We start from the raw sequence: 22,043 nt of genomic DNA on the forward strand, positions 1-22,043 counted from the left end.
ATGTGCTGCGCTATATAAATCCTGTATAATTTAAAATATGTAAAATGGAGGGAAGCGTCAGATAAGAAAATGTTTTTGTTACAAGTTCTGTGACACGTAGAGCACAGTATTTGTTCTTTTCTTTATATGTACCTATGCCAAAGGTGACCTGAGCTGTCAGCAGAAACATTTCCCAGGCGTTCCCTGAGAAATGATCTGAGGGCCCCCATGCTGTAATATACAGGTGTAATAACGACATAGCATAGATACAATAGAAACACAGCAGATACACATATGGAGAAGAATGGAAGCAGAACATGGACCCGGGGCTCCGCCTCGCTGCACTTCCGGATACACAAGGATCGCAAAATGGCCGCCGCGCCGAATCTCTGAGGCGCTCGGGATTTTGACATCTTTACCGCCCCCTCCTTCTCTACTACATCCTCCCCTCTCCCTCCTCCCTCTGCTTCTCCGACGGCCTGGAAGCCGAAGGTCCGCTTCACAAGACGGCCACCTTGGTACCGCAGCGCTGGCAGGATAAAGGCGGCAGGAGCTGAGTGTAAGGTGAAGGTGTGATGATAATGGGGGGTGGTGATGTGTCATTGTCCTAGTGAGAGGCGAGCATCCAGTGCTGGAGGAATTCTCCATCGCTGTATTCTATGCCCAGGGCACACTCAGCTTCTGCTAGTAACACATCGTCTCTTTCTTCATGTACTCAGGGCTATGTGTGCAGGTAATAACAATGTCTGCTTTCACCTGGAGGAGGCACATCACAGACTCATTGGGCTCAGAGATGGACCGATGATCTGAGATGGAGATAATGGGCATCATTGCTGCCAATGTTCTATAGCTATATTTCATAGAAGGGAGGGCTTTTTGTGGCCTCCCATTGGTATTCCGTTGTGTCTATGGCTGGGCCAACTTCTAGATGAGGATGGAGATGGCTTATATAAAAGTCTACTCTCATTATCGATGTAGCGTCTGATCATCGTGCTTTGTTATTAATATTTGTCTTCCTATATTTATACTGAAAAACAAACTTTTTGTGATGCCTACATGTCCCTGTTATGTTTCCAGCATGTCTTCTCTACCGCTAGTTACCATGCTGAATAGAAGAATTAAAGCAGTGTTCCGCCCAAAAAATAAAATAAAAATGAAAAGCCGGCATCTACACATACTGCAGCTGCTGGCATTTAACAATAGGACACTTACCTGTCCTGGAGTCCAGCGAAGTCAACTTCCATCAGCTGTCGGTTGCTGCCGCCGCCATTGCGGTTGCCTGTCCCGCAATGGAGGAATCCCTCCTACTGGCCCGGCGACAGGGGGAGGAGGAGGGAGCCCCGCGGTGATGTCACTGGCCCGCGGCCCGGACTTCCCGGAAGTGGGAACAGGATACTTGTCAAAGACAGGTATCCTGCCCCACCTCCCCGCCAAAAGGTGCCTATTGCCCCCCCTATACATTGTAAAGCGCTGCGTAAACTGTTTGCGCCATATAAATCGTGACTAACAATAATAATAATTTGGCACTGGAGGGAGAGAAGAGACAAATGAGTGGAAGTTCCACCTTTGGGTGGAACTCTGCTTTAATAAAAACAGCTTTTTTAGGAATGACTTTTTTCTCTTTAGACCCCTTTCACACTGAAAAAACGCTAAAACAGCACTAAAGTGCTGGTCGTTTTTGTGGTGCTTTAGCGGCGCGTTTCAGGCTCTAGCGAGGCCGATTATTTGAGGTCACGTGACGATGTGATCTAAAAAGGAAAAGAGACCTGTTTTGCAGCGCTTTCAAAGCGCTGTCCATTCATTTTAATGGACAGGGTTTTTTTGGGAGCACTATTTATAGCACTCCTGGGCCGCCCCAAAGATGCTGCTTGCAGGACTTTTCTTAACACCCCTCATGTGCACCACCCCTGTGTGAAAGCACCCAGTAAAACATAAATCCAAGTATTTAAACTGCTTATGAATGCTATGCTATGAATATTAAACCCAAAAGGAAACATTTATTATATTGCAACTTACCAATTCTTGGATGCAATCGTTTTCATTTTTAAAGTGATTTGAAAGGTTTTAAAAGAAAAAAAAATACATTTTATAATAACAAACAGGTTTATACATGCAATGGTACAGAGCATCCCACGAACCTCCTCTTTTGTGGTCTCCTGCTAGCGCTTTCAGTTCCTCCTCTTCTTGGTGTGCCACACTATTCCTCTGATAGTTTATCTGTGGGCTAGCTCCCAATCTTATAGATATCCCCCCTATGGCCCCGCCCACCACTCACCCCCCTCAAAGGAATCAATTGACAGCAGCAGGGTCATTGCTGACACTGTCTTGTGAATGCAGGGATTGAGAGAAGAGGGCCGCTACAGACAGGCACAGTGCTGGATTGAGCGAGGACTCAAGTAACTATTTGGGGGGGGGGGGTTACTTCCTCTTTGTCTCCCTGCAAAGGTAAAGCATAATGGGCTACTATGCATAGTAGCCCATTATGTGTCACTTAGCTGACACAGGAGCCAGTAATGTCACCGCTGTCCCCTTTAGCACAGAGCGTCCATCTTCTTCCGGGTATCGCTGCTCCGGCCACTCACAGCGCCGGAGCAGTGATGGCGTCACTTCCGCGCATGTGCACGGGAGCCGCCACTAACGGCATATCGCCGTTAGCAGCGCGTGCCCAGTGCGCCTGCACGCCGCTGTCTATGGCACATGCTCCATAGACAGCGGTGCCTGTCTTTGTAAATATCTCCTAAACCGTGTAGGTTTAGGACAGGGGTATGCAATTAGCGGACCTCCAGCTGTTGCAGAAGTACAAGTCCCATGAGGCATAGCAAGACTCTGACAGCCACAAGCATGACACCCAGAGGCAGCAGAAGCATGATGGGACTTGTAGTTTTGCAACAGCTGGAGGTCCGCTAATTGCGGAGATATTTCTTGGACCTTAATCTAGGCTTACCTGTAGGTCAAAGTGGTTTGTAAAGTGTTACTAAACCTAAAAACATTTTTTACCTTAATGCATTGTTTGCATTAAGGTAAAAAAACGTTTTCGGTTTCCTCGTATGAAGAGTAAGCGAGGGGAGAAGAGATCAGCGCTGTGCATGGTTGCATCTCTTCTCCCCTCATTTCCTCTTAACACAGCACTCGAGCAGAAGCAGGAGCCATTGGCTCTTTCTGCTGTCATTCAGATGCGGTGAAGAGGAAAAGGAAGGTGTGTGGCCTGATGCACGAATCATTATAAAAAAAGTATTACAAACAAATTTGTATATAAAAAAGATAAATACTACGTATTCTTAAATGTGGATAAATGCAAATATTAACACTTGATAGAGTGGTATAAAGTGACGCCCATACAAGGGATAAATGAATGATTGGCTAATGCGTTTTGAGGAAAGGGGCACAGGCTTAAGTCCCCGCTGTGTAATTCTATAGCGTGTGGCTCCGTAGACCCACAGCTTGAGACCACAGGGACCACACTCTTTCCATAGCCAGTGGCTGGCTATGGTGACCCCTCTAAAGAAGAGCAAGAGCCAAGATTGCCATCGGGGTCCCCCCGAGGAGTGGAGGCCCGGGGCCGCTCTGAGCAATACCACTGCACAGAGCAGGTAAGTATGACCTGTTTGTTATTTTATCCATGAAAAAAAATTTTACTTTAGTAACACTTTAAGGTAAAAAAATGTCTAGCCTTTACAAACACTTTACTGTAACTAAAGGCAAAACTTTTTTTTTCAGTTTTGGATAGAGTGCAGAAGGATTAGACCCTTGTCAGTTTAATTGCTGCCTGTGCCCCCGTTAAGGAGATTTACCCTCTCTATTTGTCCTGTTTACCATTATCATTGAAAGTAAAAGAGAATCACAAATTTTGAGTTGGCCCTCGAAAAGTAATGGAGGGGAAATCTTCCAACGGGCACACTAGTTCTGGTGACCTGGATGTCCCCAAGGAATTCCCTTCATTTGCAGGGATTTCCACTAAATCTCTGCAATGGGACAGAGATGGGGAAAAAAAAAAAAAAAATCTGACGAGGGCTATAAGGCTCCCTTGCTGTGTATCCAAGATTTAAAAAAAAAAAAAAAAAAAGTTTGCCTATAGTTCTACTTTAAGATTTCTTTCTTTTCACCTGGTGATCTGGCCAATAAAGTTGGCCATAATTGGATCGAAATTCAACTAGTTCAGCAGCAACCAGGTAAATTTCAATCTATATATGGCCCTTCGTGCTACAGAGAAGGTGAACTAATGCCACGTACACACGACCAGACTCTAGCAGAAAAGGTCCCACGGTCTTCCTGAAGGACTTTCGATGGAGTTACGACGGACTTCCCCACACATGAACAGACTAAAGTCTGTTTAAAAGTCCGTTAGTTTTGAACACGGTGACGTACGACAGGACTATATAAAGAAGTTCAATAGCTGCCCTTGCATTGTATTTGGTCGGACCAGCATACAGACGAACATTTTTTCCGATAGGAATTGAGTCCGTCGGACAGATTTGAAACATGTTCTATGTCTAGGTCCGTCCGAATTTTTAATAAAAAAAAAAAAAAGAAAAACGATAAGACTATCCCACACACGATTGGACTATCCGACGGAATGATTCCGTTGGGCCTAGTCTGCCGGAAAGTCGAGTTGTGTGTACGTGGCATAAGAATCGGTTTGTCTCGAGTGGGAATGTTGGTAATTTTTTACTCTGTCAGTGCTACAGCCAATGTATTCTGACAGAAGAGGAGTCCCTGCTGTCAGAATACAATAGCACAGCGGGGAGGATTCTTTCATCCACCTTGAATGTGTTATTGGAGTAATCTGCTTGGGTTTTTTTTTTTTTTCAGCTGCCTGGCTGAACAAAAAAAGAAAAATGATCCATCTATGGCCAGCTTAACCACTTGCCGCCCACACACTGTCAAATGACGGCTGGGCGGTGTGGCTCTCATCCTGGGTGGACAACATATGACGGCTTCCCAGAACGACCAATCTGGCGCATAACAATCTTTGTAAAGGGCCGCGGCTCTTTAAAGAGGAAGTAAACCCTGATGAGTTTACTTCCTCTTTCATTCCCTGCAAAGGCAAAGCATAATGGACTACTATGCATCGCATAGTAGCCCATTATGTGTCACTTACCTGACACAGGAGCAAGCGAAGTCGCCGCTGTCCCCTGTAGTCCGCCGCATCCATCTTGCTGGTGGCGTCTCGCAGCTCCGCCGCTGTCATTCGGCGGAGCCGCGATGACGTCACTCCCGCGCATGCGCACGGGAGCCGACACGTGCGGCAGATCCATTGTTGGAAATGCCGAGCTCAGTGCGCCTGCGCGTCGCTGTCTAGGTTTAGGAGATATTTCTTGGACCTACAGGTAAGCCTTAATCTAGGCTTACCTGTAGGTCAAAGTGGTTTGTAAGTGTTTACAACCACTTTAACCACGTGAACGGCTGTGTCCAATCACAGCCGGTCACATGTAAACAGGGAATGCCGCTGATCGGTGCTCCTTGCCTCATACTGACAGAGTGTGAGGAGAGCCGATCAGCAGCATCTCCTCACTGGGGGACATCTAGGTATGTAAACAGGGCACTGATGATCAGTGCCCTGATTACAATTAAGTGCCCACCAGTGCCAGCACTCAGTGGCCATTAGCAATGCCCATCAGTGCCGCCTATCTGTGCTGCCTATCTTTGCCCACCAGTGCCACCAATCAGTGCTCACCATTGTCGCCTATCAGTGCGGCATATTTGTGCTTCCTCACTAGTGCCATCTAATCAGTGCCCACAAGTGCCACTTCATCAGTGCTGCCTCATCAGCACCCATCAGTGAAGGAGAAAAATTGCTTACAATATTTACAAAATTTACTGACAGAAACTAAGAAAAACTTAATTTTTTTCGAAAATGTTCTTTTTGTGGAAAAAAAAAAGAAGCCAGAAGTGATTAAATACCACCAAAAGAAAGCTCTATTTGTGTGAAGAAATTTATAAAAATTTCACATGGTTACAGTGTATCATGACCGAGCAGTTGTCAAATTCTGCGCTGAAAGCTGAAAAATGTGCATGAAGGGGGTTTAAGTGCCCTGTATTGAGGTGGTTAAAGTGATTGTAAAGGCAGGTTATTTATCTTAATGCACATTCTATGCATTAAGATAAAAAGCCTTCTATGTGCAGAAGCCCCCCTAATACTTACCCGAGGTCCATCTAGATCCAGCAATGTTGCAGGAGGGTCTCACCAGCCCGGGACTCCCCTCCTCTTTGGATGAGATGACAGCACGGTGCCATTGGCTGCCACTGCTGTCAATCAAAGTCAGTCAGCCAATGAGGAGAGAAAGGGGGCGGGTACAAGACCTTTTATTTAAAAATATTCCTAAATAGTCGCAATGAATATGAAGCTATTTACGTGCACTAAATGTCTTCTCAAACCAGATATTGCCTTATAAAAGTAGCCGTGATTTAATTGCTGTACATTGCCCGAGCAGAGGTGTGGGAGGGACTCAGCAGGACCACCCACTAGAGGAGGGAGTGGATACAAGACCAGTTATCCTGTAGGTATAGGGAAACCAGCAGTGACTGGTCTTTATTACAGGAAGCTCCTGTGCAGAGGCAAAGTTTCACACTTGATGACTACACAGATCTGGCAGAAATACACAATGCTCAACAAGATTCAGTTAAGAGTCACATGCTTCCTCTTGGACAATATGTTCTTATCTTAATGTGTCTGTGGCCAAAATGTCAAATCATATTCATTTCCAATGTTTCTAGCCTTCTCCCAGTTAATCTCAATGATCTTGAAATTTGTAAACGGACTTTGTGATGACGATCCCCACACATTTACTTCCTTGAATTCTGTGACGTGTATTCACTATAACTTGTAAGTAGGCATTGCTATGTTACAGATTTCACAGAGTGGCCTTCTGATCTATAGAGGTGCTGTAAGGAGGTGTTTCGGGAGGGCGAGTCAGTACAGAAATCACTGCTTGCAGGCAGCCAGGTACCATGGGATATGTAGTCCTTAGAAATTAAAAGTTAACAGCAGAGGAGAAGCTGCAAAGCATGCATGGGATCTGGGAAGCTGTGGAAAGAGTTGGTCAGCACACAGATAGAAGCTTATACTGGATTGTCAAATATAACTATTGTTTGCATGGTTATTACAATGCTAATGTTATAAAATGAAAGTTTTATGATTCTAGAATGCCTTTGATTAGTGTTTTTCCTTTCCATATTTTTTATTTTATTTACTTGCAATGTGCCTTCAAACTCAGTACCCTATTAGTCAGTAGTCAGAGTCAGTACCCTATTGCAACCCCTTTGCACGTCATAGCCATCTCCCTCTCTGGGAGTATCTAATTCTTATCTGTGCTGGCCCAACTTCTCTGTCCCTCCCCTTACCACTTGACCTAACCTTTTTTGTTGCTGGGGTGATGAAAGAGTAAAGGGGAACACTTGAGTGACAGCTTTAAGTCTGCTGAAATCACATCCATTTTACAGGCAAATAACATGCATAAAGTATATTAAATGTTCATAATAATCCATGGGAATATTTTTGTTAAAACTTAGTCTGGTAACTGGGTCTCTGACCAAAGTCTTCATGCATTTATTTTATATATTTTTATTTTATTTTTTTATTTTTGGCAGAAACACGGCACAAAATATGGATGAAAACTTGGAGATGCGGCATAATTTTTATTTTTTTTTTATTTTTTTTTTTTTATATAGTTTTGAAGTTGAATTCCAGGCAGACTTTTTATTAGATGTGCAAAAGCATGCAATACAGTTCCCCATAAAACACTTAATCTATAAACTGAGGTCTGCAGGCATGGACCATAAGGTTTGTTCTTGGATAGAAAATAGGTTACAGGGGAGCGTCCAAAAGGTAGTGATAAAAAAAAAAAAAGTGTACGCAGACTGGTCTGGAGTGGTAAGTGGGGTACCCCATGGTTCTGTCTTGGGACCAGTTCTAGAGGATGGGATACATAGCTTAATCTCAGTTGATGCGGACGACACAAAAGTAAGCAGGGCAATAAGTTCACACCAGGATATAGAAATTTTACAGAAAGACATGATCAAATAATGGAGTGGTCAACTACACGGCAAATGAGGTTTAATGTGGAGAGATGTAAATGAATGCACTTGGGAGCTAAAAACATAAACACAAACTACTCACTAGGGGGAGAACCTCTGGGAGAATCAAGGATGCAGAAAAATCTGGGGGTCCTTGTAGAAGACAGACTGAGCAATAGCATGCAATGTCAAACTGCAGCTACCAAAGCCAGCAGAATATTAGCATGCATGAAAAAGGGGATTTACTCCAGAGATGAAACTGTAATCCTGCTATTTTATAAAACTCTGGTTAGGCCACATCTGGAGTATTCCATCCATTTCTAGTCACCTGTCTTTAGAAGGTATGTGCTGGAGAGAATTAATAGAGTAGTGGAGGACCTCAATTACAAGGAATGACTACAAGCACTATATTTATTCTTGCTGTAGAAGAGACGTTTGAGAAGGGACATGATAGTGATTTACAAATACCTCGTTGGTGATCCCTGCATAGGAAAAAAAACTATTCAGTCTCAGGGAGTGTGAGAGGACACGGGGCCACACAATGAGATTGGAGGAAAAGCAGTTTAGTAGTGTTAAGCTGCCCGGGGGGGGGGGGGGGGACTGTTGGGATGATAAGGATGTGGAACTCTCATCCTCAATTGGTGGTGTCAACAGGGAGTATTGATGTTTTTTAAAAGACTCTTGGACGTGCATCTTAAAGAACACAGCATACAGGAATATGAGAAATATTGACACTGACGCACGTACACCTACACAGGTTGAACTGGATGGACTATTATCTTTATTCAACCTCACCTACTATAGGTGTGTAAAGGTACTGCTTTTATGTTCCAACAATATTTTATTAAAAGTAAAAGGGTAATTCACAATAATAACATGCAAAAAATATATTGAAAGAAAAAGCGGCGAGCAAGTTACAAATGCGTCAAAGTCAAGTTAGACTTAATAGTACATCTGAACAGCAATTTGCCCTAACGTCCAATAGGGATCTATAATTATATATTTAGGATAAATGCAACCTTGATAGAACTCATTATACACAGCAGTATATTTGAAACTGGAGCCTCATTTCTGATGTAGGAAAAACAAACGGGGAGTGATTATGACTGACTACATGAGTGGCTGGATGGATGTTGTGTCCCAGATGGATTGTCTTTCCACTATGAAGGGTGTTCCAAGGAGTAACACCTAATGCCACAAGATGACAGGAAAGAGGCTAGAGAGGTGGTACAGGGTTTCCCAGGGGGTAGAAGGTATATAAGGGGTAGCACAGAAGAAGAGAGAGGGAGAAGAAGAACAGTTTACAACAGGGGTTTTATAGTCAGAAGGTTTTTCTTTATCTTAATACATTCTATGCATTAAGATAAAAAAAACCTGTGTACATCAGCCCCCCTAATACTTACCTGATCCGCATCTCTTTCCAGCAATGTCCACGAGTGTCTTTGTTGCCCAGAACTCTCCCTCCTGATCGGCTGAGATACAGAAGTGAGGCCATTGGCTCCCGCTGCTGTCAATAAAAGATTTAGCCAATCAGGAGAAAGAGGGGGCGTGGCTGAACCACAGCTCCATGTCTGAATGGACACACAGAGCTGCAGCTCTTGTTGGGTGCCCCCACAGCAAGCTGCTTGCTGTAAGGGCACCCAACAGGAGGGAGAGGCCAAGAGCACAGAAGAGGAGGATCCAGGCTGCTCTGTGCAAATCCACTGCAACAGAGCTTGTAAGTATACGATGTTTATTATTTTTAATTAAAAAAAAGAGACTTTACAATAACTTTAAGAGGGAAGGTTATGGATATAGGTGGGGTTTCCTCATCAGTCTCAACACCAGGCATAACCATGCTTCCTAGTTAACGATGCTGCATACTAAAGAGTGTGTATCGAAGATCAGAGCATAAATATCTGCTCAGTGGTCTTCCTCAACACGGGTCCTCCCATACTCATCCCTTGGGTAGGTTAGGGAGGCCCGTCATCTGCAATTAAGGATAATGCAGAAGTAGGGAGTCCAAGGCATCAGTCAATGTTCATTATCGGGAGCTAGCAGAGTCCTGTCCCACCCAGGTGCTTTATCGGTCTGTGAAGTGAAAATGAGTTCAGCAGGCCCATGTGTGTGAGAATTTGGAAGGGGCATTGCGTGCTATACAAATTAATTATTCTGTGTCTGCAATTTTACTTATACTTTTAAGCTGTTCAGGTGTAGTCGGGATATGAGATGAGCCCTAGTGTATAGGAATACAGAGTTTGAATATGGACGTATGCACCGAGGTACAAGATGAGGGCAGCACCCTTGGAATTTTTAGGCAGGAATAATTATAATAGAGTAATGGTTATAGTAAAAGGCAATATATGCCACTTTTAATATATACTATATTAAAAAAAAAAAAAAAAATATATATATATATATATATATATATATATATATATATATATGGCATAAAAAGTGTAAACATGGCCTGTTAGACAAAGTATTATAAAGCACACAATACATACACAAGAACAAAAAATAATGCGTCAAGCATTAGGTCAAACCCAACAATAAGCAAGTATGGCCTGAGCTGCCAGAGACGATCTGTGGTCACTCAATAGGGGTTTCTTGCACATAGCTCAACATGTTTCGGAATAAACTGTGTATTCCTTCATCAGGGTGGTTTATTTGGGTGACTTTAATTTTTTTCTTTCTAGAATATAAACATAATCACATTATAAGGCACAATGCAAATAAAGTAGATAACGCTGAGGTATATAGTTGTGGTAAATTCATAACTACTTAGATACTCATTGATCCACAGGACAAAAAAACACACAATAGAAGACCAGAAAAATTATAAACTCAATAGAAGATTCCACAGCGGCTGAAGCAATCCACAGAGCAGCAGGTGGGCGGGTGTGTGTTCCTGGATGAGCAGCTTGAAAACATCCACAAGACAAGCCTTGTAGCCTACACCAACAAGAGAGTTATTATTGTCTAAAAAAGTTAGGACTTGCATTCATCATAAAGAAGCAAAAAATATTGCGTAAGGGTGGTGGAACACAATATCGTGTTCCCCTAGCCAAGTACAATACCTTTAACACACCAATGCAGACATTCCACCATGGCGGCTGGGCGGCAGTGCTCATTTAGAGACATACCAGCTGGGTGTGACTGCTTTATATAAAGAGAAACTCATTGGGGGAGCCAATACCCCAAGGCAGGAGGAGGTGCTGGATCCCTGACCTCAAAAGTGCCGCCATAGAGGGCGGTTAAAGACAGGGACTGGGCGATTCTCTGACACAGGGGAGCGCGGCGTAGTGCCACCTGTCAGGGCGGAATGGCGTCACATGCAGAAACGTCACCAGCGTAAGAATTTCCCCTACAGCGCCATATGACGAGGTGGGGAGGGAGCATCAAAGAATATGTGGAGAGTTGTGACGTTATTTCATACGCTTGGGACCAGAATGTTTGCATTCATGAGGATGTTTAACATTTATGTAGGCGAGTTCCCAGTTTGTTAGAACATATACAGCCCCTTTAAAAAAAAAAAAAAAAAAAGTATTCGTACCCCCTTGAAATTTTCAACATTTTGTTATGTTACAACCAAAAACTTAAATGTATTTTATCGGGCTTTTATGTGATAGACCAACACAAAGTGGCACATAATTGTGAAGTGGAAGGAAAATGGTAAATGGTTTTCATTTATTTATTTATTTTTTACAAATATCTAAAAAGTGTGGCTTGCATTTGTATTTAGCCCCCTTTTACTCTGAAACCCCTAACTAAAACCTAGTGGAACCAATCGCCTTCAGAAGTCTCCTAATTAGTGAATAGAGTTCACCTGTGTGTAGTTTAATCTCAGCATAAACACAGCTGTTCTGTGAAGCCCTCAGAGGTTTGTTAGCAAACCTTAGTGAGCAAGCAGCATTATGAAGGCCATGGAACACACCAGGGATAACATGGAGAAGTTTAAAGCAAGGTTAGTTTAAAAAAAAAAAAATCTGAATGGTTTAAAATCTCACGTAGCACTGTTCAATCCATCATCCAAAAATGGAGAGTATGGCACAACTGCAAGCCCAGCAAGACATGGCCATCTACCTAAACTTACCGGGCAAAGAACGCATTAATCAGAGAAGCAGCCAAAAGGCCCATGGTAACTATGGAGGAGCTGCAGAGATCCAGGGCTCAGTTAGGAGAATCTGTCCACAAGGCAATTATTAGTTATGCACTCCACAAATTTGGCCTTTATAGAAGAGTGGCAAGAAAGCCATTGTTGAAAGAAGGTCATAAGAAGTCTTGTATACAGTTTGTGAGAAGCCATGTGGAGGACACCGCAAACATGGAAGACGGTGCTCAGGTAAGATGATGCCAGAATGTAACTTTTTGGCCTAAGGCCTCTTACACACGATACTTCTGTTTTGAGCATCTACTTTTTCAGACTTTTTTTTATGTATTTTTGCGCAAATTTGCACACATATTTATTTTTTACTGAACAATACAAGACGCTTGTTTACATGCTTGTGTGCATAGGCACATTGCAATGAATGGGCTGTATTGTAGTAAAAAAGATAAGCTGTACTGGGCATTTTTAAGCTGCAGTGTGCGTGAGGCCCTAAAGCAAAATGCTATGTGTGGTGGAAAACTAACACTGCACATCACCCGGAGCACACCATCCTCACTGTGAAATATGGTGGTGGTAATAACATGTTGTGGGGATGCTTTTCTTCAGCAGGGACAGGGAAACTGGTCAGAGTTGATGGGAAGATGGATGGAGCCAAATACAGGGCACTCTTTGAAGAAAACCTGTTAGATTCTGCAAAAGACTTGAGACTGGGGCGGAGGTTCACCTTCCAGCAGGACAACGACCCTAAACATACAGCCAGAGTTACAATGGAATGGTTTCGATCCAAGCATATTCATGTGTTATAATGGCCCAGTCAAAATCCAGACCTAAATCCAATTGAGAATCTGTAGCGAGACTTTAAATTTGCTGTTCACAGATGATCTCCATCCAATCTGACAGAGCTCGAGCTATTTTGCAAAAAAGAGTAGGCAAGCATTTCACTCTCTAGATCTGTAAAATGGTAGAGACATACCCAAAAATACTTGCAGCTGTAATTGCAGCGAAATGCGGTTCTGCAAAGGGACTGAATACAAATGCATGCCACACTTTTCAGATATTTATTTGTAAAAAAATCTGAAAACCGTTCATAATTTTTCCTTCCACTTCACAATTATGTATCACTTTGTGTTGGTCTATCAAATAAAATCCCAACAAAAAACATTTACACTTTGGTTGTAACATGACAAAATGTGGAAAATGTCAAGGGGTATGAATAATTTTTCAAGGCACTGTATTAAATGTCTTAGGGTTATATTTGTGAAGCAGTATAGGAGTTCTGTACCAGCGGGTAAAAATATTGTAATTGTTCTCCTGGATCGAGACGTTTATAGATCCTTTTTGTACGGCAATGAAAATACGTTCCCAGTGGTCATTTAAAAGCTCCAGTTGTAGGTCCTTTTCTCAGACCTTGCGTGCTTTTCCTGAGTTAGGGGATGTGGATGCAAAGAACATCATATGAATGTTAGAAATCGCATTTCCTGGAGGTGAGGATTGAGAGCGAAGTGATTCAAACGGGTGGACGTGTGAGATACCAATGAGGAATGATCAATGTCACAAAGGAAGTGGCATGTTTGGAAATATGTCCAGCAAAGAAATTGGTGTCCTAGCATACTTGTGGACAAAGTTTTGAGATTTAAGAGTGTACCATCCTGGAAGAAATGATGAGCTAACACAGAGCGATGTGGCCAGTTGTTCGCTAAAAATTGGGTACTGCCATAGTTTTTTTTTATTTTTTTTTTAATACACATTTATTTAGGGAGCAAAAAACCCAGTCTTGTTTGATGCAGAAAAGGCCCTCTTCCCTTAAAGGGGACCCTAAGGCTCCCCCTCTGGGGAATATTTACATCCTGTGCCACAAGTCACGTCTTAGCCTAGAGCCCTACAGAAGTCTATGGGTCTTCTATTCCTGTATCTCTCATGCAGGAAATACAGAGAGCTAAAGCCCCATAGACTTCTACAGGGAACAGGCACAGCAAGGACACAAGACTTGGAGGACAGGAGGCAAACAATCAACTGAGGCCATGGCTGTTGGCTTGAGGTAGGTGTGCACCTCTGGAAAGACAGGTGGGATCAAAAAGACCTTAAAGAGGCAAACAAGATAAATGCACTTTCTTTGAAAGTACACTTACCCATTAATATTAGGTCCATAAGACTGGTGGCTATTATGCCGGCTGTCCCCCTGACCATCGGTCTTGTATGCTACCCACTTTACGTCTTTAGAAAGGGAGCAGTGAGGTAGTTATATTTTCTGTGTTTGCTGTAATGGGCAGACCTAGGACTCCCATTCTGAAATGCCCACTGGCCCATAGGTTGGTTGATGGTCCAGGGTACTCCTGGTCTGGCTCATCTCTTACACTCAGACTTGCAGGCCATCCCACATGCCCATCCATTCTGTACATAAGTTACCAGTGCATGGTGTAAATTGTATTCTCAGTGAGCACCACCAACACGAAGATCACATCCACATGGGCGATTAAAACAGACAGTTCTACCCAACCTGTTATTAATAGGACAGCCTATTTCCTTTTTATGTGACCATTGGCTGCCACTCCCCTGTCCATGAACCTTTAAATCCTATTAACAGTGAGCATGAACGTAGTTACTATTTCTTTTTTATTGTGAAAAAAAGAATAGCATCTTTCTCATGCACATATATTTAATTAAACTAATTGTGAACACATTGAATTAAAAGCCCATTGTAGTACAATAAATATAATTACATTGGTCAACACATTTATTTGGTCTAATCTATTTTTCTTGCCTTTTTTATGTTTCAATATTGAGTTTGCCCACTGTTTGCAGCTTTAACAACTACAACTTTTTGGCAAGGCTGTCCACAAGGTGTGGGAGTGTATCTATGGGAATGTCTGACCATTCTTCCAGAAATGCATATGTGATGTCAGGCACTGATGTGGATGAGAAGGCCTGGCTCACAGTCTTCGCTCAAATTCATCCCAAAGGTGTTCTATCAGGTTGAGATCAGGCAAGTTCCTCCACCCCAATCTAGCTCACCCATGTTTTTATGGACCTTGCTTTTTGCACTGGTCCAAATCATTTGGTGGGGGGGGGGGGGGGGGGGAATTATGGCGTTGGGTTGTTTTTTCAGGGGTTGGGCTGGGCCCCCTAGTTCCAGTGAAGGGTACTCTTAAGGCATCAGCATACCAAGACATTTTGGACAATTTTATGTTCCCAACTTTGTGGGAACAGTTTGGGATGAACTACAGCGAAGACTGAGAGCCAAGCCTTCTCGTCCAACATCGGTGCCTGACCTCACAAATGCGCTTCTGGAAGAATGGTCAATCGTTCCCATAGAGACACTCCTAAACTTTGTGGGCAGCCTTCCCAGAAGAGTCGAAGCTGTTATAGCTGCAAAGGGTGGGCCAACTCAATATTGAATCCTAAGGACTAAGAGGGGGAGGGGAGAGAAGCACCAAGCAGACTCTTGGTGTAATACTGTTTAATAAGCATAGAATAAAAGTATAAAAAAATGCCACTCACAAAGGTATGTACAGAGCTGGTGTAAGACTCGGAGCAATAATGTCCACGCTGCAGCTCCAGAGAAGGTAGATGTCAGAGAATGCTGGGGAGCAAGAGCCTGGAACTCTGTCTGTCAACCAGGAGGGGAATAACCAATCGGACGTATTTTCGGAGGCAAGCCACATTTTCTTCCTCAGCCAATGATCGGCACAGTACACCCGAGACTTTTTAAGCTGCTGGCAAATTTAACTATCTCAGACACGGCAGATTTTTGAAGCAGAGGGAGCTATACAACAGAGGTCTCGATCAAAGCACCCTTAAAGTGGAGTTGCACCCAAAAGTGGAACTTTTGCTTTAAGCACTCCTCGCCCCCTTACATGCCACATTTGGCATGTCCCAGAAGATTGTCTGTCCACTGGGAGAGCTCGCGCATGCGCAGTGCGTGGCCGGCTGTGATGCCACAAGCTGTCACGGCCAGGTGCCCACAGTTTTATTGGAGGCGCCACGGAGAGGAGGGGGAGAGGAGTGAGGCTCCGTGCGGCCACATTGCTGGACTGTGGGACAGATGAGTGTCTGTTTATTAAACGTTATCCGCTACACTTTTTGCAGCTGCTGACATTTAATAAACAAAAAAAAGCCTAAAAACTCTGCTTTAACCACTTCAGCCCTGGAAGAATTTACCCCCTTCCTGACCAGAGCAATTTTTGATATTCGGCACTGCGTCGCTTTAACTGACAATTGCGCGGTTGTGCGACGTGGCTCCCAAACAAAATTTACGTCCTTTTTTTTTTGGTAAAAAAATAAAAATAAATCGCAATAAGCATCTATTGATTGGTCTGTGCAAAAGTTATAGCTTTTACAAAATAGGGGATAGTTTATGGCATTTTATAAAATTTTTTTTTTTTTTTACTAGTAATGGCGTGATCAACGATTTTTATCGTGACTGTGACATTATGACGGACACATCAGACTTTTTTGACACATTTTTGGGACCATGGTCATTTATACAGCAATCCATGCTATATAAATGCACTGATTCCTGTGTAAATGACACTGGCAGTGAAGGGGTTAACCACTAGGGGGCAGTGTATGGGTTAAGTGTGCCCTGGGGAGTGTTTCTAACTGGGGGAGTGGCTACGTGTGACACGTCACTGATCTCTTCCCCCGATCACAGGGAGCAGAGATCAGTGACACTGTCTCTATGCAGAATGGGGAGATGCTTGTTTACATTAACACCTCCCTGTCCTTCCTCCCCGCCGTGAGGCATTCGCGGGTATCCCCAAGGCGATTGAGTCTGCGGGACCCACGACCCGACTCGCGGAGCTTGCTGTGAGCGCAAGCTGCCGGCTGACCGCCTCTTAAAGGGCAATGTACAGGTATGTTAGTTTGCCTGTACGGGCCCTTCTGCCGTCGTACATCGGCAAGAGGTTAAATAAATACATTATAGAACACGAAACTGTCATAATAGCACAGTGATGCAATCAAAAAAAACATTTCTTTTGAACAGTATTACACGATCAACACAATATACAAAACAATTGCTACAAATAAATGCATGTGTATATAGTGTACAGTATATACAGTGTATGTATGTGTTATAGATATATAAAAAATTATGCATATACACACCAGTATCACAAACCTGTATGAATAATAATAGTAAACAACGAAAATTGAAAGAATGAAATAAAATTGAATTATTTTTGTAAAATGAAAAATAAATGATAAATTATAATAATGGAAAAAGCAGGCCGAAGAGAGGAGCATTAAGGGCTTCTATGTAGCTGTGTATATTATATACCATACATATAATCTATACACACACACACGTACCCTCCTGTATACATTTCTTTGTGTCACTATAACATAAACCCTACTGGTCTGCATGTGGTGGTGTGTTAATATATGAAAGGTGAGGGCTGTAAAGTAATATAAATGAGGTGGCATGTCCCACCATGAGAACAGTATGGAAAGTGTGTCCTTTTGGTAATACACCAGAAGTATGAAGAAAAAGAAAATGTATAGAGGTATGGACATAAAAGACGTGAAAAAAAAAACGCACTGATAAATATTCTGAATGAAAAGTGTAAGCAGTATACATTCTGTGAGACATATACACAATGAGTAAATATAAAATAGATAAATGTCGCGCTATTCAATCATGTATATACAAAAATGAAATGATTAGAGCAGTCCACAAGTGATGTAAAAATAAATCCTCTCTCCACCATCCACCACCGTAATGATCTTAAATATGAGTGCCTCCACCAACAGCTGAAAGGCTCACTTACCAGCTCCTATTGATCCCTCATTACAAGTGATCGTTGGCGCTTTTGGCTTTTAGATGATCTTCCAACAAGATCACCCTTAGGCTTGTATAGTCCAATACCAAGTGAGTGAGGACAAAGTATACTGGCTAACCAGTCCTCCATCAAGAGCTGAGGAGCTTACACATCATCCTTCCCAGCTCTCTAGTGGGAATCACAAAACAATTTATTTACTCCTTGGTTATTTCCCGCCTTTACTGTAACTCCCTCCTCACTGGCCTACCTTTACACAGCCTATCCCCCCTTCAGTCTACCATGAATGCTGCTGCCAGACTAATACACCTTACTAACCGATCTGTGACTCCCACCAATCTCTCCACTGGCTTCTCCTACCCCACCGTATAAAATTCAAATTCTAACCACAACATTCAAGGCCATCCACAACATCGCCCCCAGCTACATCACCAGTCTCGTCTGCAAATATCACCCAAATCATCTTCTCCGCTCCTCCTGCTCTCTAGCTCCCTTGTTACCTCCTCCCATGCTCACCTACAGGACTTCTCCAGAGCCTCTCCCATCCTCTGGAATTCCCTGCCCCAGTATGTCCGGTCAGCTCTTACCCTGTCCGCCTTTAGGCGATCCTTGAAAATTCACTTATTCAGGGAAGCCTACCACATCGCTACCTAAGAACTAGGGCTGGGGAAAAATGGGCTCCTGAGGAGCTGCAGGCAGGAGTTTTTAGGTGAGGCCACGGCTTTGGCCTAGTCCGCAAGGCTGGAAGCCGTGGCTTTGCCTAAAAACTCCTGCCTGCAGCTGCTCAGGACCGGCCCAGTGTCTATATAAAAAAAAAAGATTCAAATCGTGAATCAAATTTTTTATTTATTTTTTTAAATCACAGATTTGTTTTTTGAAAATCGCCCAGCTCTACTAAGAACTATACTTGAGTCCCCTCCTGCAGCCATTGCTTTTTGTACCACCTTCCCCTCACTTTGGATTGTAAGCAGGGCCCTCCTATTCCTTCTGTATTGTAATTGTACTGTCCCCCTTTTTATTGTAAAGCGCTGCGTAAACTGTTGGTGCTAAACAAAACCTGTATAATATAATCATTTCATAATTTTTGTGACCTTTAATGTGACCTATAAACTGTACAACTCAGTTGAACAACAAACTGAAATCTTTTAGGCTTCATGCACACGAGACGCAGATGCAAACGCTGCTGGACACATGTTGAAACCGGCGTTTAGAAACGCGCGTTTTGCCGCGATTTTTACCGCGATTTAGCGGCGTTTTACCGCGTTTGCGTCTAGAAGCGTTTAGTTAAGCTAACATCATAGACCCTCCCCAGCTCAAAAATTAACTATTTCAGCAATTTTGTGAGACCAGAGTGAGTAGCAGCAGCTGTGAGAGCTGCAGTGTACTTGTATTTAGCGTGTCACTTGCCACGGCTCCTGCCACAAGTTGTGGATTGTCCACTTGCCACGTCACCTGCCACAAGTTGGGGATTGTCCACATCACCTGCCACGTCACTTGCCACATCACCTGCCACAAGTTGTGGATTGTCCACTTGCCACGTCACTTGCCACATCACCTGCCACGTCACTTGCCACATCACCTGCCACAAGTTGTGGATTGTCCACTTTCCACATTACTTGCCACCTGCCATGTCACTTGCCACAAGCTGTGGATTGTCCACTTGCCACGTCACTTGCCACAAGATGTGAATTGTCCACTTGCCACATCACTTGCCACATCACCTGCCACGTCACCTGCCACAAGTTGTGGATTGTCCACTTGCCACGTCACTTGCCACATCACCTGCCACGTCACTTGCCACGAGATGTGGATTGTCCACTTGCCACGTCACCTGCCACGTCACCTGCCACGTCACTTGCCACGTCACCTGCCACAAGTTTTGGATTGTCCACTTGCCACGTCACTTGCCATGTCAGCTGCCACGTCACTTGCCACAAGATGTGGATTGTCCACTTGTCACATCACCTGCCACATCACCTGCCACAAGTTGTGGATTGTCCACTTGCCACGTCCCTTGCCACGTCCCCTGCCACAAGTGGATTGTCCACTTGCCACATCACTTGCCACATCACCTGCCACAAGTTGTGGATTGTCCACTTGCCACGTCCCTTGCCACGTCCCCTGCCACGTCACCTGCCACAAGTGGATTGTCCACTTGCCACATCACTTGCCACATCACCTGCCACAAGTTGTGGATTGTCCACTTGCCACGTCACCTGACACAAGTTGTGGATTGTCCACTCGCCACGTCACTTGCCACATCCCCTGCCACAAGTGGATTGTCCACTTGCCACGTCACTTGCCACGTCCCCTGCCACAAGTGGATTGTCCACTTGCCACATCACCTGCCACGTCACTTGCCACAAGATGTGGATTGTCCACTTTCCATGTCACCTGCCATGCCACTTGCCACGTCACCAGCCACATCACCTGCCACAAGTTGTGGATTTCCACTTGCCACGTAACTTGCCACATCACTTGCCACGTCACCTGTCACAAGTTGTGGATTGTCCACTTTCCACATCACTTGCCACCTGCCATGTCACTTGCCACAAGCTGTGGATTGTCCACTTGCCACGTCACTTGCCACGTCACCTGTCACGTCACTTGCCACGTCACCTGCCACAAGTTTTGGATTGTCCACTTGCCACGTCAGCTGCCACGTCACTTGCCACAAGATGTGAATTGTCCACTTGTCACATCACCTGCCACATCACTTGCCACATCACCTGCCACGTCACCTGCCACAAGTTGTGGATTGTCCACTTGCCACGTCACTTGCCACATCACCTGCCACGTCACTTGCCACGAGATGTGGATTGTCCACTTGCCACGTCACTTGCCACGTCACCTGCCACGTCACCTGCCACAAGTTTTGGATTGTCCACTTGCCACGTCAGCTGCCACGTCACTTGCCACAAGATGTGGATTGTCCACTTGTCACATCACCTGCCACGTCACCTGCCACAAGTTGTGGATTGTCCACTTGCCACGTCCCTTGCCACGTCCCCTGCCACGTCACCTGCCACAAGTGGATTGTCCACTTGCCACATCACTTGCCACATCACCTGCCACAAGTTGTGGATTGTCCACTTGCCACGTCCCTTGCCACGTCCCCTGCCACGTCACCTGCCACAAGTGGATTGTCCACTTGCCACATCACTTGCCACATCACCTGCCACAAGTTGTGGATTGTCCACTTGCCACGTCACCTGACACAAGTTGTGGATTGTCCACTCGCCACGTCACTTGCCACATCCCCTGCCACAAGTGGATTGTCCACTTGCCACGTCACTTGCCACGTCCCCTGCCACAAGTGGATTGTCCACTTGCCACGTCACTTGCCACGTCACCTGCCACAAGTTATGGATTGTCCACTTGCCACGTCACATGCCAGTCACCTGCCACAAGTTGTTGATTTTCCACTTGCCACGTCACCTGCCAGGTCACTTGCCGTGTCACCTGCCAGGTCACTTGCCACGTCACCTGCCACAAGTTGTGGATTGTCCACTTTCCACGTCACTTGCCACTTCACCTGCCACGTCACTTGCCACAAGTTGTGGATTGTCCACTTGCCACGTCACTTGCCACCTGCCATGTCACTTGCCACAAGTTGTGGATTGTCCACTTGCAATTGTTTAAAATATTTTTCTAATGGTTTTTCATCATTTGCAATCATTTTTGAGATTTTTAATGTAAAAAAAAAGTCACCTTTAAAAACGCATATAAACGCAAACGCGGCTAAACGCGGTAGCGGCGTTTTGCCGCGTTTTACCAAGTTTTGCCGCGTTTTGCGTCTGAAACGTGGAAATTTTTGCTTCTGAACGCATTTTTTTTGCTTCTGGAAAAACTAGACTAAACGCAACTGCATAAAAACGGAAAAAAACGAGACTGTGTGCATGGACACATAGGATAACATTGAATGAGTTCAGGGGCAGTTGAAAAAACTGTCCAACTGCATCTGAACGCGCGTTTAACTGCGTCTCGTGTGCATGAGGCCTTAGGTGGAGGGAAGTAAAAATAAAAAATAAAATAATATGGTTGCATAAGTGTGCACACTCTTAATCTAATACTTTTAAGCACCTTTTGATTTTTATTACAGCACTCAGTCTTTTTGGGTATGATCTTGACTTGGGAATATCTTCTGTGCACAGCCCCCTTCAGATCACCCCACAGATTTTCAA

General features: G+C 44.2%; 1 protein-coding gene across 4 annotated transcripts in view; it reads left to right on the plus strand.

The window, feature by feature from the left end:
• Nucleotides 1-337: 337 nt before the first annotated feature.
• Nucleotides 338-22,043, plus strand: part of CUNH5orf24 (chromosome unknown C5orf24 homolog) — a 129,780-nt gene continuing 108,074 nt past the window's right edge. The window contains exon 1 of one of the 4 annotated variants that reach the window (XM_077473963.1): nt 338-543. The gene's annotated coding sequence lies outside the window, so the exon portion shown is untranslated. The remainder of the gene's footprint in view (nt 544-22,043) is intronic. The other 3 variants (XM_077473964.1, XM_077473960.1, XM_077473961.1) reach the window with 3 other exon arrangements.

The sequence above is a fragment of the Lithobates pipiens genome, unplaced genomic scaffold (genome assembly GCF_037356315.1).
Source record: "Lithobates pipiens isolate NorthernLeopardFrog02 unplaced genomic scaffold, aLitPip1_a1.2 Scaffold_8, whole genome shotgun sequence".
NCBI classification, from domain to species: Eukaryota; Metazoa; Chordata; class Amphibia; order Anura; family Ranidae; genus Lithobates; species Lithobates pipiens.